Below are 14645 nucleotides of genomic sequence, written 5' to 3'. Positions count from 1 at the left end.
GTATTCTATTTCTTTTTACATGTAAATTCTGCAGTATTGGACAGAGTTGTAAAAAGCATTTCACTACATGTTTTCTGTATGAATGTGCACACAATGTGCAATATTATTTATTCGATTTTATTACTTTTCATAATGTATATATATTCATTTATTCATTCATTCATTTTCTCCTGCTTATCCGTAATTCGGGTCGCGGGGGCAGCAGTCTAAGCAGGCCCTCGCCTTCGACTGCTGCCCAATCCTCACAGCACCGTCCCTTACGGTCCCTCCTGCAGGTGGTAAACCCACGGGAAGGCGGCCCGACGTCACGGACCTTGATATTTCCCTCGTAAGGGACCCCCAGAGCATAGAGGGTTAAAGGCCTTGCTCAAGGGCCCAAGAGTGGCAGCTTGGCGATACCGGGGCTTGAACCCCAGACCTTTCGATCGGCAACACAGCGGTTAAGGCCACCACTCCCCTATATACCCTAAATTAATGCTTTATTATTAGTGAAACCATACTCAATATAGAGCATGATGACAAGATTTTCTTGTAAATGTTTTAAAGAAATTATGGTGCCCGTAATTACGTAAAAGTAAATAATGTGTAAGCCTTTTGTGACTAAAACTGACACTGAGAAATGTACAAGAATTCCAATGTACATGTACTGCAATGTACCTGTGCAAATGGCAATAAACTGGAATTAGGATAGATAACACTGCAATAAAAGTGTCACAAGAGTAACAATTTCCAGAGGATTAAAGCCACCAAAGATCTATGAGAAGTCAGATAAGCAAACAAGCTCTCTGGAGCCTGTGTTCTTAAAAGTACAATTCATATTGTTTTTTTTAGCAAATGGAACACTTTAAGGCATTTACAAAATCTTCAATGTCTCAGGCATCCTTTTTTGTTGTTCTTGGCAAACTTCAACTTGGTTTTCATTTACTATACCATTCTTGCATAAAACCTAATTAGCAATGGTTGTACTGTAAGGAGATTTTGAGCTGTGGCTCATTTTAGCGCCTTCAGAGTTCCAGTTTGAGTTTTCTGGTATGATTAATGACGGTTAGATGAGTGTAAGCCAACACATTTTGTTTATTACTTTATTTTTGTTTATAAAAGTGAAATAACGGTGTGGAGCCTCTGTGTAAATGCACTGTATGTATAAAAGATGTGTTTTTTACACAACATGCTTTATTTAAATGCTCATTATTATGGAGTTGCAATTTAAAGTGACTTTTGCAAATGTATTCATGCCCAGTTTAAAAAAAAAATAAAAAATTAAAGTAAAGAAATTAAAAACAGAAAAAAATTTTCAAAGGTGGGTTTCAGAAAAGAGAAACAAATGCTATAAAAGACCAAAAGTCACACATCTGTGTGCGCTCTGTTTCTCTGTAATTAAGAGAAGTGTTCCTCCATCTTAGTGTGAGGATTTTAAAAGTTGAACGATTTTCACTCTGCACCTGTGAACCAGCCATTCTGTTTACGGCCTACTCCGAACAAAACTGCATTTCACCATCACGCAGTCAAACTTTATTCTGCTACACCTGACAAGCAATTTAAATACAAATTACATTGTTTTATCCTGCATTACTCTATTAACATGAATGATTACCTCTTAAACACTGCGAGTTGCCTTTCAGGAACAAATGCATAAAATAGCTTTAAAGTAGTTTCCCCTTTGGGGAAGGAAAAAAACAAACCATACCTTATACACAGTCAAGGCCTTTTCGACATTGGTCATTGGAATGAATTTCTCAACACTTGACTGTTTTAAGCATTTTTCACCTTTGTGACAGCCAAAAATGACATTGTGTATCCATGCTCCTTATAGTAACATCAGTGTGGTCTGTGTATTCACTTTAACAAAACCTCACACCTTTTTTTTATGCATTGGGATCTATAATTCCTTGAGGTTTGAGAAAAATTCCTTTAGAAAACATATCTGACAAAAATGGTAGACGTAATAAATATTGTCTGCATACAGTCATGCAAAATAAAATGAAATACAAAATACATAGAAGTACATAGACATTATACAGCTGTTTCTATGGCAATGGTGATCATCAGACCAGAAAGTAAACCAAATCAAATGCACTACTGTGAGCAATATGATTCTTTAAAACTTTGCAGTGCGGTACATAATCCATAGGATGCCAATTAGCAGTCATCATAGCTCGAAAGCAACTGCAGCTGGTCTGTTTTCATTCTATTTAAATTTCTAGCATATTTCATATTTCCTTACATGTTTGTCCCTAATGAGAAAGCCACTCCCAATAATTAGTTACCACCTCCAATAATTGGTCATTATTATTACTAATGCTTTCGTATAATTGGTGCAAATTTGAATATTATTAATATTCAATACAGTTCAATTTGTGTAGCACTTTTAATAATAATATACATTGTCCCAATGCAGCTTTACAAAAATAAATATTTTATAAAATGTAGGTTCGTACATTAGTGCCTATAAGTTTAGCCCTAATAAGTGCACCAGTGTCAACAGTGGCACAGAAAAACTCCCAGAGATAGAATAAGGAAGAAACCTTAAGAGGAACCAGCGTCATAAGGGAACCCATCCTTATCTAGGTGACACCAAATATTCATTCATTCTAGTACAATTATTAATGATTTTATCACCTGCTCTAGAGACTTGAATGCAAAACTTCTTCTTTCTCTTCCTCTTCTTCTTCTTCTTCTTCTTCTTCTTTCGGCTGCTCCCATTAGGGGTCGCCACAGCAGATCATCCGTCCCCATACCACACTGTCCTCTATATCTGTCTCTTTTCACACCAACTACCTGCATGTCTTCCCTCACCGCATCCATAAACCTCCTCCTTGGCCTTCCTATTTTCCTTCTTCCTGGTGGCTCCATCCTCAGAATTCTTTTACCAATATAACTCATGTCCCTCCTCTGCACATGTCCAAACCATCTCAATCTAGCCTCCCTCACCTAGTCACCAAAACGTCCAACATGGGATGTCCCTCAAATAAACTCATTTCTAAAGACTCGAATGCAAATCTGTTCAGGTTTAATTTTCAGCCTTAAACCAGTGTAACAAAACTATTTATAGTAATTACAGTCCATATCTATCTTCAGGCCCAAAAAAAGAAAGGGGATATGATCTTTTTCTTTCCAAATACTTTCTTTATTTAAGTCATTTGTGTTTACCTTTAATTCTTTAAAAAAATATTTTTTTTTCTCCCTATTGTGACATGTTTTTAATGTTCTGACCTTAGGCTAGTTTTGTGATCTGTGAAGTGTAGATTCTCCTAATATTGTTTATTTGTTTAATTAACTATCATGTTTGCCTATAATAATGGTTTATTTTGAATCAGGTCTAATAAATCTACTTCCCAATTTTATCCTCTGGCTCAATTTTGCTTCACACTTTCATCTTCTTCTTCTTTCGACTGCTCCCATTAGGGGTCGCCACAGCGGATCATCCGTCTCCATACCACCCTGTCCTCTACATCTGCCTCTTTCACACCAACTACCTGCATGTCTTCCCTCACCACATCCATGAACCTCCTCCTTGGCCTTCCTCTTTTCCTTCTACCTGGTGGCTCCATCTTCAGCATTTTTCTACCAATATAATTCATGTCCCTTCTCTGCACATGTCCAAACCATCTCAATCTCGCCTCCCTCACCTTGTCACCAAAACATCCTACATGCGCTGTCCCTCTAATAAACTCATTTCTAATCTTGTCCATCCTCGTCACTCCCAACAAAAACCTCAACATCTTCAGCTCTGCTACCTCCAGCTCCACCTCCTGTCTTTTACTCAATGCCACTGTCTCTAATCCATACAACATCGCAGGTCTCACCACAGTCCTATAAACTTTCCCTTTCATTCTTGCAGATACCCTACTATCACAAATCACTCCTGTCACTCTTCTCCACCCACTCCACCCTGCTTGCACTCTTTTCTTTACTTCTCTAACACACTCTCCATTACTTTGCACTGTTGACCCCAGGTACCTGAACTCCTCCACCTTCTCCACCTCTTCTCCCTGCAATCGCATCACTCCACTGCCCTCCCTCTCATTCACACACATGTACTCTGTCTTACTCCTACTGACTTTCATTTCCCTTCTCTCAAGCGCATATCTCCACCTCTCCAGGCTCTTCTCAACCTGCTCTCTACTCTCACCACAAATCACAATATCATCTGCAAACATCATAGTCCAGGGAGACTCCTGTCTGACCTCGTCCGTCAACCTGTCCATCACAACTGCAAACAGGAAAGGGCTCAGGGCCGATCCTTGATGCAGTCCAACCTTCACCCTGAACCAGTCTTTTGTACCTGCTGCACACTTCACTGCCGTCACACTGTCCTCATACATGTCCTGCACCACCCTCACATACTTCTCTGACACACCTGACTTCCTCATACAATACCACAACTCCTCTCTCGGCACCCTGTCGTACGCTTTCTCTAAATCCACAAATACACAATGCAGCTCCTTCTGTCCTTCTCTATACTTCTCCATCAACATCCTCAAAGCAAATAAGGCATCTGTGGTGCTCTTCCTCGGCATGAAACCATACTGTTGCTCACAGATGGTCACCTCTTCTCTCAGCCTGGCTTCCACTACTCTTTCCCATAACTTCATGGTGTGACTGATCAACTTAATTCCCCTGTAGTTACTGCAGGTCTGCACATCTCCCTTATGCTTAAAGATCGGTACCAGCACACTTCTTCTCCATTCCTCAGGCATCCTCTCCCCTTCCAGAATCCTGTTAAACAATCTGGTTAAAAACTCCACTGCCATCTCTCCTAAACATCTCCACGCTTCTACCGGTATGTCATCTGGTCCAACCAACTTTCCATTCTTCATCCTCTTAATCGCTGCTCTCACTTTCTCCTTACTAATCCTATCTACATCCTGCTTCACCAACTCCACATCCTCCAACCTTCTCTCTCTCTGATTTTCCTCATTCATCAGCTGCTCAAAATACTCCCTCCATCTTCTCAACACACTCTCCTCATTAGTCAACACATTTCCCTCTCCATCCTTTATTGCTCTAACTTGCAGTACATCCTTCCCAGCTCGGTCCCTCTGCCTGGCCAATCGGTATAAATCCTTTTCTCCTTCCTTAGTGTCCAACCTCTTATACAGCTCATCTTATGCCTTTTCCTTGGCTTTCGCCACATCCCTTTTTACCTGCTGCCGCATCTCCTTGTACTCCTGCCTACTTTTCTCATCACTCTGTCGATCCCACTTCTGTTTTGCCAACCTCTTTCCCCTAATGCTCTCCTGCACTTCCTCATTCCACCACCACGTCTCCTTGTCTTGCTTTCTATTTCCAGATGTCACACCAAGTACTTTTCTAGCTGCCTCCCTCATCACTCCTGCAGTAGTTGCCCAATCATCCGGCACCTCTTCACCATCACCAAGCCCCTGTCTGACCTCTTCCCTGAACCTCACACTACACTCTTCCTCCTTCAGTTTCCACCATCTTATTTTTCTTTCAATCCTTACTTTCCTCTTCTTCTTCTTCGCCTCCAAAACCATCCTACAGACCACCATCCGATGCTGTCTAGCTACACTGTCCCCCGCCAACACCTTACAGTCTCCAATCTCCTTCAGGTTGCATCTCCTACACAGAAGATAATCCACCTGTGTGCACCTTCCTCCACTCTTATACGTCACCCTATGATCCTCCTTCTTCTTAAAATACGTGTTCACCACTGCCATTTCCATCCTTTTAGCAAAATCTACCACCATCTGCCCTTCCACATTCCTCTCCTTAAAACCATACCTACCCATCACCTCCTCATCACCTCTGTTACCTTTACCTACATGCCCATTAAAGTCTGCCCCAATCACCAATCGTTCTTTTCTAGGTACACCATCTACCACTTCATCTATTTCACTCCAGAATCTTTCCTTCTCCTCCATCTCACAGCCAACTTGTGGAGCATAGGCACTGATGACATTTATCATCATCCCTTCAACTTCCACCTTCACGATCATCACCCTATCAGAAACTCTCTTCACCTCCACTACACTCTTACTGTACTCTTCCTTCAGAATCACCCCTACACCATTTCTCTTTCCATCCACACCATGATAAAACAGTTTAAACCCACCTCCAATGTTCCTGGCCTTACACCCTTTCCACTTGGTCTCCTGAACACACAGCATATCTACCTTTCTCCTCTCCATCATATCAGCTACCTCTCTCCCTTTACCAGTCATAGTACCAACATTTAAAGTACCAACCCGAACCTCTACTCTCCTACACTGCTCCTTTTCCTGCCGTCTCTGTAGTCGTCTTCCTCCTCTCCTTCTCCTCCTTCGGCCAACAGTAGCCCAATTTCCACCGGTACCCTGTCGGCTAACGATACCTGTGGCGGTCGTTGTTAACCCGGGCCTCGACCGATCCGGTATGAAATTCTCATTTGTGATCCGCATATTTGATTTGGCACATGTTTTACGCTGGATGCCCTTCCTAACGCAACCCTCCCCATTTACCCGGGCTTGGGACTGGCACTAAGAGTGCACTGGCTTGTGCCCCCCTAATGGCTGGGTTTTGCTTCACACTTTCATAATTACCCAAATCATCCACAACATGTTTTTAAAAAAATGACACTCTACTGTAGGCCTTTTTGGGTTTTTCAGCGCACTGATGTCAATATTTATTACAAAATAATGCATTCAATAGAGTTTTATAGTACTAGTAATAGTAATAGTAGTATAGAGTAATTGTGTATGTGTATATCTCTGTGTGTGTGTAAATTAGTGCAAATGAAGCTGCTTAATATTTATAGCCTGAAAAAGAGCTAAATTCTAGCCATCAAAACAGAAACCTATATGAATAATTCCCACTCTGGATCGTTCCAATCACAGATGGCATCACTTCTATGAGAGCTTCTGCTAGACAATCAGACAATCTGCTCCGAAAAACATGAAAAATATCCTGCCTTGGGCAATTAGAACAGCGACCAACGAAAATCTACTTTCATTTCGAAAAGCTAAAAGCTTCTGTTGAAAGCTGTGAGGATCCATTAAAATCATTCCATAATTATTTCTTCCCTGTTAGTGTGATAGTGATATGATGCAACATGCATATTTTAATGTCTACAGTTTGATTCGTATTTAGTCGCCAAAAGTGCAGCTTTTTTTTTTTATGTGTATGTTCAACAATTTATTCGGTTTTATCTTAATTAGTGGTTGTTAAAGGAGAAAAATAATCATAAGGCAGAAGGGGAATAGGGGACAATGGAAACAAATGGAGCAGGAGTTTCAAGCCCAAAAAAGAGATGTGCTTTAAAAAACTAATTTGCTTAATTACATAAAAAATTTTTTTTAAAGAAAATAAAAAAAAAAATGCAATTGTTGGAAAATAATTCGATTATTATAGCATATTAGTATTATACAGCAGAGTTACTGTTAGCACCCTAAAAGTAATTATATATATATATATATATATATATATATATATATATATATATATATATATATATATATATATATATATATATATATATATATAACCAAAAAAAGATATACTATAAATATCCTATATGGACAAATATTGGAATACCTGCATTTTCCAGCCATATGTGGTCTTTCCCAAACTGTTACCTCAAAGTTATAGGCATATAATTGTATAGGATGTCTTAGGATGTGGTAGCATTAAATCTTTTCTTCATTTAAACTAGAATTCCCAAACCTGTTCCAGTATGACAATGCCCCTGCGACAAAAGCCAACTCCATGAATGTGTGGTTTAAATAGGTTGGAGTGGATCCTTAATAGTCTGCTACAGAGATTTCATCTCAACCCTATTGAACACAATTGGGATGAATTGGAATTCTGACTGCACCCCAGACCTCCTCAACTACAGTGCTTCACTTTTTCCACATGTTACAGCCTTATTTCAAACTATTCTGAAGGAATTGTCTGCAGACCTCTGGGACATGATTTATGGAGGTACAAATCTGGAGAAGGGTACAGAAAAATCTCTGCAGCATTGAAGGTTCCAATGAGCACAGTGGCCTCAATCAGCCGTAAATGGAAGAAGATTGGAACCATCAGGACTCTTCCTAAAACTGAGCGATTGGGGAGAAGGGCCTTAATCAGGGAGGTGACCAAGAACCTGATAGTCACTCTGAAAGCTCCAGCAATACTCTGTAGAGAGAGGAGGACCTTCAAGAAAAACAACTATTTCTGCAGCACTCAAACAATCAGCCGTTTTGGCACTGTATGGTACAGTGGCCAGATGGAAGCGACTCCACAGTAAACGCACATGACAGTCTAATGTTTGCCAAAAGGCACCTGAAGGACTCTCAGACCATTAAAAACAAAGATTGAAGTCTGGAGGACACCAGGCACTGCTCATCACCTGGCCAATACCATCTCTACAGTTAAGGATGGTGGTGACAACATCATGCTGTGGGGATGTTTTTCAGTGGCAGGAACTGGTAGATTGGTCAGGATCGAGGAAAAGATTAATGAAAACCTGTTTCAGATTGCTCTGAAACTCAAACCGGGGTGACAGTTCTTCTTCCAACAGGACAACGACCCTAAACACACAGCCAAGATAACAAAGGAGTGGCTACGGCATGGCATTGTGAATGTACTTGAGTGGCCCAGCCAGAGCCTAGACCTTATCCTGATTGAACAACTCTGTAGAGATCTGAAAATGGCTGTGCACCAACGCTCCCCATACACCCTGATGGAGCTTGAGACGTTCTGCAAAGAAGAATGGAAGAAACTGCCCAAAATATGTGTGCCAAGCTAGTAGAACCCTACTCAAAAAGACTTGAGGCTGTTATAGGTGCCAAAGGTGCTTCAACAAAGTATTGTGCAAAGGCTGTAAATATTTACGTACATGTGATTTTATATTTTTAATGATTAGCATAGTTTTGAAATTAATATAGTAATGATTAATATTATTTGTTGAATTTTAGGAAAAATTACTAATTTAATCCATTTTGGAATAAGGCTGCAACATAAGAAATGTGAAAAAAAGTGAAGTGCTGTGAATACTTTCTGCATGCACTGTATAAAAGTAGCTGATTTTACTAACACCATTGTGGCTGAATGAGCACAGATCTTCGCTAAAATCTAGTGGAACATCTTTCCAGAATAGTGGGTGTTATTAAATCCGCAAATTATTATGTAAAATTAAATGTTTAAAATGTACACATGAATTCAAAAAAACTTTTGTCCATAAAGTGTTTCTAGTCCTCTTATACAACATGATGAAATGAGGAATAATGACATTTTCTAGTTGTTCAATGGGTTTCTGCTGCCCATTGTATGTAAACCTGCTAACCTATTCAATTTCTGTTAATTATTGTTTTTTTCTGTTTAATCTATTTTATTTGCAAATTCAATTTTTTCTTGTGCTCACACTTGGGACCCAATTCATAAACTTTAATACATTTCTTCATACAAAAAGCCATTTTTTTCACTTTTTGAGATATGTTTATTAACCTTTAGATAGTATGAAGCATCTGCTATAATTTAAAACAGAACAAAAAAAACAAAACAATAACAGTATTTAATGATTGAATTACTACAAACCTTTGGTTTAGAATTACAGTAGGAAAAAAAATAAACGAGAGAGGCTTTTTGGGAAACTGAGAATGCAGTGTCTTGATTTATATGAGTTTTTTTTAGACTGTGGGAAAAGCTTTTTTGCAAATAAATTAAGAATGATTTTCCCAGGGCTAAAGCAGCATGAAATTGCATCTGTTTTGCGAATGCTTCCTGGGACCTATAATTCTCCAGTCAGCTCTCATGTCATTGCCCAAATGTATTCTGTGCAATTTCCAAACATTTTCATTTGAGACAAATGTGATTGGCTAATTATTTTTCAGACATGAAAATGCATGACAAATACTGTGTGGAGAAAAAAAAATGTACTTACATTTACACACAGTTTTATGAACTCTTTCTGTCTTACAAAATAATATATTTTTTGTGTGCTTGTACATGATGTCTATTGTTTAATATTTATAATAAATATTGAATGTTGTCTGATAGATTTCAATTTAGAAATAAATTATCCTCAGGAGTAGTTGCTTAGATGCATAGTGTGTTTATTAGGTGTTTTTTTTTCTATCTATCTATCTATCTATCTATCTATCTATCTATCTATCTATCTATCTATCTATCTATCTATCTATCTATCTATCTATCTATCTATCTATCTATCTATCTATCTATCTATCTAGTAGTAGTAGTATGAGTACTTATGTATGTATGTGTTTATTAGTTATTATCTATTTAATGATTATCTATTATGTAATTTATATATGTATTATTTATTTGTTTGTTTGTTTGTTTACTTGCTTACTTGTTTGTTTGACGTATGCAATGAATCCTGAATCTCACTATGACTGTTAAAGCACATGAATACAGTGTTACTTAGATACATACTACTTAGATTTTAAGGTTAAAATACTTTTTAATTATTTTTCATCTATTATTTTTTATTATAATTATTATTAGTAGTAGTAGTATTAAAATTTATTATTTTAGTATCTTAAAAGATGCTTATAAACATGCAGTTCACAAATATATTTTTATTACCAATGGGTATCAGTACCAATACCTCAATAGTCGGATTTGTGCCTACATCTTCTTACATAGTATGTACTGTATTGACATAGGGCTCTTCTGTATTTGTCTTACAGTTCCTGCCTTAAGTGTTACACAACACAAAACACTCAAACGAGGTTAAGCCCTTAGCTCAGTGTCAACATTTTCATGAGACACTGGAGCTTCAGCAAAGCTCTGACTTTATAATGGAGATTTTACTGCAGCAATTTTATTATAAAGTGGAAGCATTGTTTGTGTCTCGGACTCGGCTGCTCATTAGAGTGGCATACAGCATCTTGACACACACAGGATGCCAATCCATCATGGAAGAGCTGTTTGAGATGAGGGCTGACCTCAGGAGAAGCAGGCTGTAATGACTATGGGTGAAAAAAAAAAAAAAAAAAAAAAAAAAGACAGCTGAATAGAAATCAGCTACACACTAAACTGGCTCTGGTGAGTTGCAATGCCAACACCCCTGAGGAACTTGAGGCCAGCGAGCATGTCTCAGATAGCGTGAACATGACAATTAGCAGTGACTTTGCCTCTTTTCTCTCTCTCTCTCTCTCTCTCTCTCTCTCTCTCTCTCTCTCTCTCTCTCTGTCTCTCTCTCTCTCTCTCTCTCTCTCTTTCTCTCTCTCTCTTTCTCTCTCTCTCTTTCTTTATATATATATATATATATATATATATATATATATATATATATATATATATATATATATATATATATATATATATATATTACATTGCTTTTTTGCTTTTTTCGTTTAATGCAGCTTGATCTCAAAATCAATGTACACGATGCCATATGCATTCGATTTAACTTTGCATACTGCAGCCATACTTAACAACACAATAGGAAGTGGTAGCGTTGCATTGGAAAGTAGCTCAGTGAGTTAGACTGCTGATCGAAAGGTCTTGAGCTCAAATCCCCGCACCTCTAAACTGCCATCCCTGGTCCTGACCCTCGACTGCTCAGCTGTATAAATAAGAGGTAAACTGATTCTGGCTCTGATACTAGTTCTGACTACTTTATATAAGGTTTATACGGACACATGTATTCAAAAATGTTATCGTTTCTATAGTAACAGCATGCAGATGGACCTGTACAATGATCTCACCATGTAAGTGTGAATGACAGGCACTAATATAATTTTCACTTTAACATTGGCATATGCTGTTCATGGAAAATAATTGTAAATGTATTAACGATAACTACAAGGTCACATCACACCATCACATTGTTGATTAAGTTCCAAATAAGTTTTTTTTTTTTTTTTTTTTTATTACTTACATACAGTAAAATATAGATTCAATTATGTTCATTCACTTAGTATGTGAGTTGTGCAAGGTTCTATCTGCTTTCATATCCCAGGTCAGTACTTAAATCAGTTTAAGTAAATTGAAATTAAGAGCTACTATGAGATAGACTCCAGCTTTACAGATTAGTATATTTTTTGTATTTTCCTATATACACTATGTATGCCAAATGTTTGTGGACACCTGACCATAAGATTGACGTGTTTTCTGAAAATCCTATTCCACATTTTATCCTCCACTCCTCTAAAAACATGTTCTACTAGATGGTAGAGTATGGTTGTGGAGATTTGTGATTATTCAGCCACAAGGGTGTAAGTAAAGTCAGGAACTGATTTAAAATAAGGGGGGTCTGGGGTGCAGTCAGCATTCCAATTTATCCCAAAGGTGTTAAAAAGGGTTGAGGTCAGAGCTTTATTGTAAGTCATTCAAGATTTTCCGATCCAACCCATGTAAACCATGTCTTCATGGAGCTTACTTTGTACACAGGGGCATTGTAATTCTGGAGCTTGTTTGGGTCATTGAGTTCAAATGTGTGGAAAATGTAGTACAACTGTATCCACAAATGTCCTATACAATCGTGTACCACCAATGTTGTGGTAACTACCTAAGGCTGAGAAATTCTAGTGTCCAAATACTTTCCTCCATATCCAATGCTTATACTGAAGCTTTTATTATGCCAAAGCATTTAGTCTATGGAGTTCGAGCTGGGAGTAAATTTTTGCCTTGTAATCACAATCTTTGCAATAACCCTGAGCTTCCCCCTTTTTTCCCTCAGTATCTAAGGGATGCCATGAAAATGTACTTCACATTCACAATATTTGTGTTGGGCTATTTGTCATACTTAGTCAGTTAAAATGCCTTGGAGGATGTTTTGCAAAAATGACCATATATCACAAGCCAAAAGATAAGTCTAGTCAAATATTAGACTAGTCCACCAAATGGAACAGTTCACAAATGTGTTCAAACAGTTGGCCCTTTTTCCAAATTTTAAATTATAAAAGCCCAGAAGATATAAACTTGTATTTGTTGAAAGCTCTCTCTGTCACTCTAAAAGTTCAACTGCAGAACATAAAGTTTTCAGAGAAACAGAACATTTCAACCAAAAGCTTGTGAGGCTGCAGGAGCTGAAACCAGCTGATATTCATGATGCCTGATGATGTAACTTTTGTTGTCAAAACAGGACATTTATTCCATGGGGTTCCAAAATTCTGACAGTGTAGATGAGCTCTTTTCTCTACATGCTTTCTCACTTCATTTCCCCTACAGCTACAACTGGCAATGGAAGAAGAGAGGTCATTAATGTTGAGTCCATTGTTGTTGAAGGGTCTCACACTGCAAAAAGAAGAAATCCTTTATTTTGAAAGGAAGACGCTTGACAAACAGTTCAACAATTCTTCACTTAAAGTCTTACATATAGTGTCTAGTATTCTTCACAGATAGTTTTGATTCATTTTTTACATCGTTATTTAGGAGAGTACCACTATACACAGTATCAATTCAATTAAATTCATTTTTATTTGTATAGCACTTTTAACAATAAACATTGTCTGAAAGCAGCTTTACACAGATAATGTGGTGATATAAAGAACATTGTATTCATTTTTAAGTGTAAGTTTGTCCAAGTGCAAGAGGGAACCCATCCTCATCTGGGTGGCACCGAATGTCCATTTATTACAGATAACTGATGTTGCTGGGTACAGTGATGGTGATCAGAAGCAAACTGTAGTCCTGAGTCAATGTAGCAGATTGTTGACATTAACTACAGTCCAAATCCATCCTCAAAGCTCCCGTTCTTACTCTAGAATTTCATGGAACAACCCAAGGCGTTGATTAGAAACCGTCCCCAGCTGCACAGAGTGGCCTCCAAACAAAGAGGACACTATCCAGAGGCAGGCCTGGACGAAGTGGGAAAATCTGCGGAGGGAAGAGGGGCAGGAACAGTGGTCACTGGGACCTTAGGAGCATGTTTAACTCGACTTAGAGAGAGAGAGAGAGAGAGAGAGAAGAGAAGGATATGGATTATATTCATAATATTCTCTATAATCTAAAAAAAAAAAAAAAAGAATAATAATATTGATATGGTGAACTTTACTGTGAAGAGCTTTTTAGCATTCTTGAAAGGAATCTCCCGAGTCAATGTTAACTCTGCATGCTAGGAAAGTCTTTTTCCAATTACATGACACACTGAAACATTTGCCTTATTAACTTCACACGAGAGAGAAAAAAGGAGCTGGTGGGGGAAACTTCTGTTCATAGCTGATATATAATATATGGACAAAGTTTGTGGACATCTGGTAGCTGATGCATGTGCTTTTTAGACATCCCATTCCATATTTTGTCCTCATTTGATTTTATAATAACCTTCATTCATCTGAAGATTTTCCACTAGATTTTGGACTGTGCTTAAGGAGATTTGTACTCAGTCAACCACAAGGACGTTAGTAAAATCAGGTACTGATGTAGATCAAGTGAAGTGGCCTGGGGTGCAGTCAGCAATCCATTTCATCCCAAAGGTGTACATTAGGGTTGAGGTCAGAGTTCTATTCCAAGCCATTAATGATAATTCAATCCAACCCATTTAAACCATATCTTCAATGGAACAGGTTTTTCCATGCTAAAGTGAAGGGAAGATTTTATGCTACTACATCTATAGACTTATACAACTGTGTCTCTTTAACACTGTGGTACTGGAAAGGTATGCAAAAGGTGGTAGCTCTGTGGTTAAGACATCGGACACTGGATTGGACGGTCACAAGTTGAAATCACAGCACCACCAAGCTGCCACTGAT

The sequence above is a fragment of the Silurus aristotelis genome (genome assembly GCF_946808225.1).
Source record: "Silurus aristotelis genome assembly, chromosome: 2".
In the NCBI taxonomy this organism is placed as follows: domain Eukaryota; kingdom Metazoa; phylum Chordata; class Actinopteri; order Siluriformes; family Siluridae; genus Silurus; species Silurus aristotelis.
The sequence above is the reverse complement of the archived record's forward strand: the minus strand, read 5'-3'. Positions refer to the sequence as shown.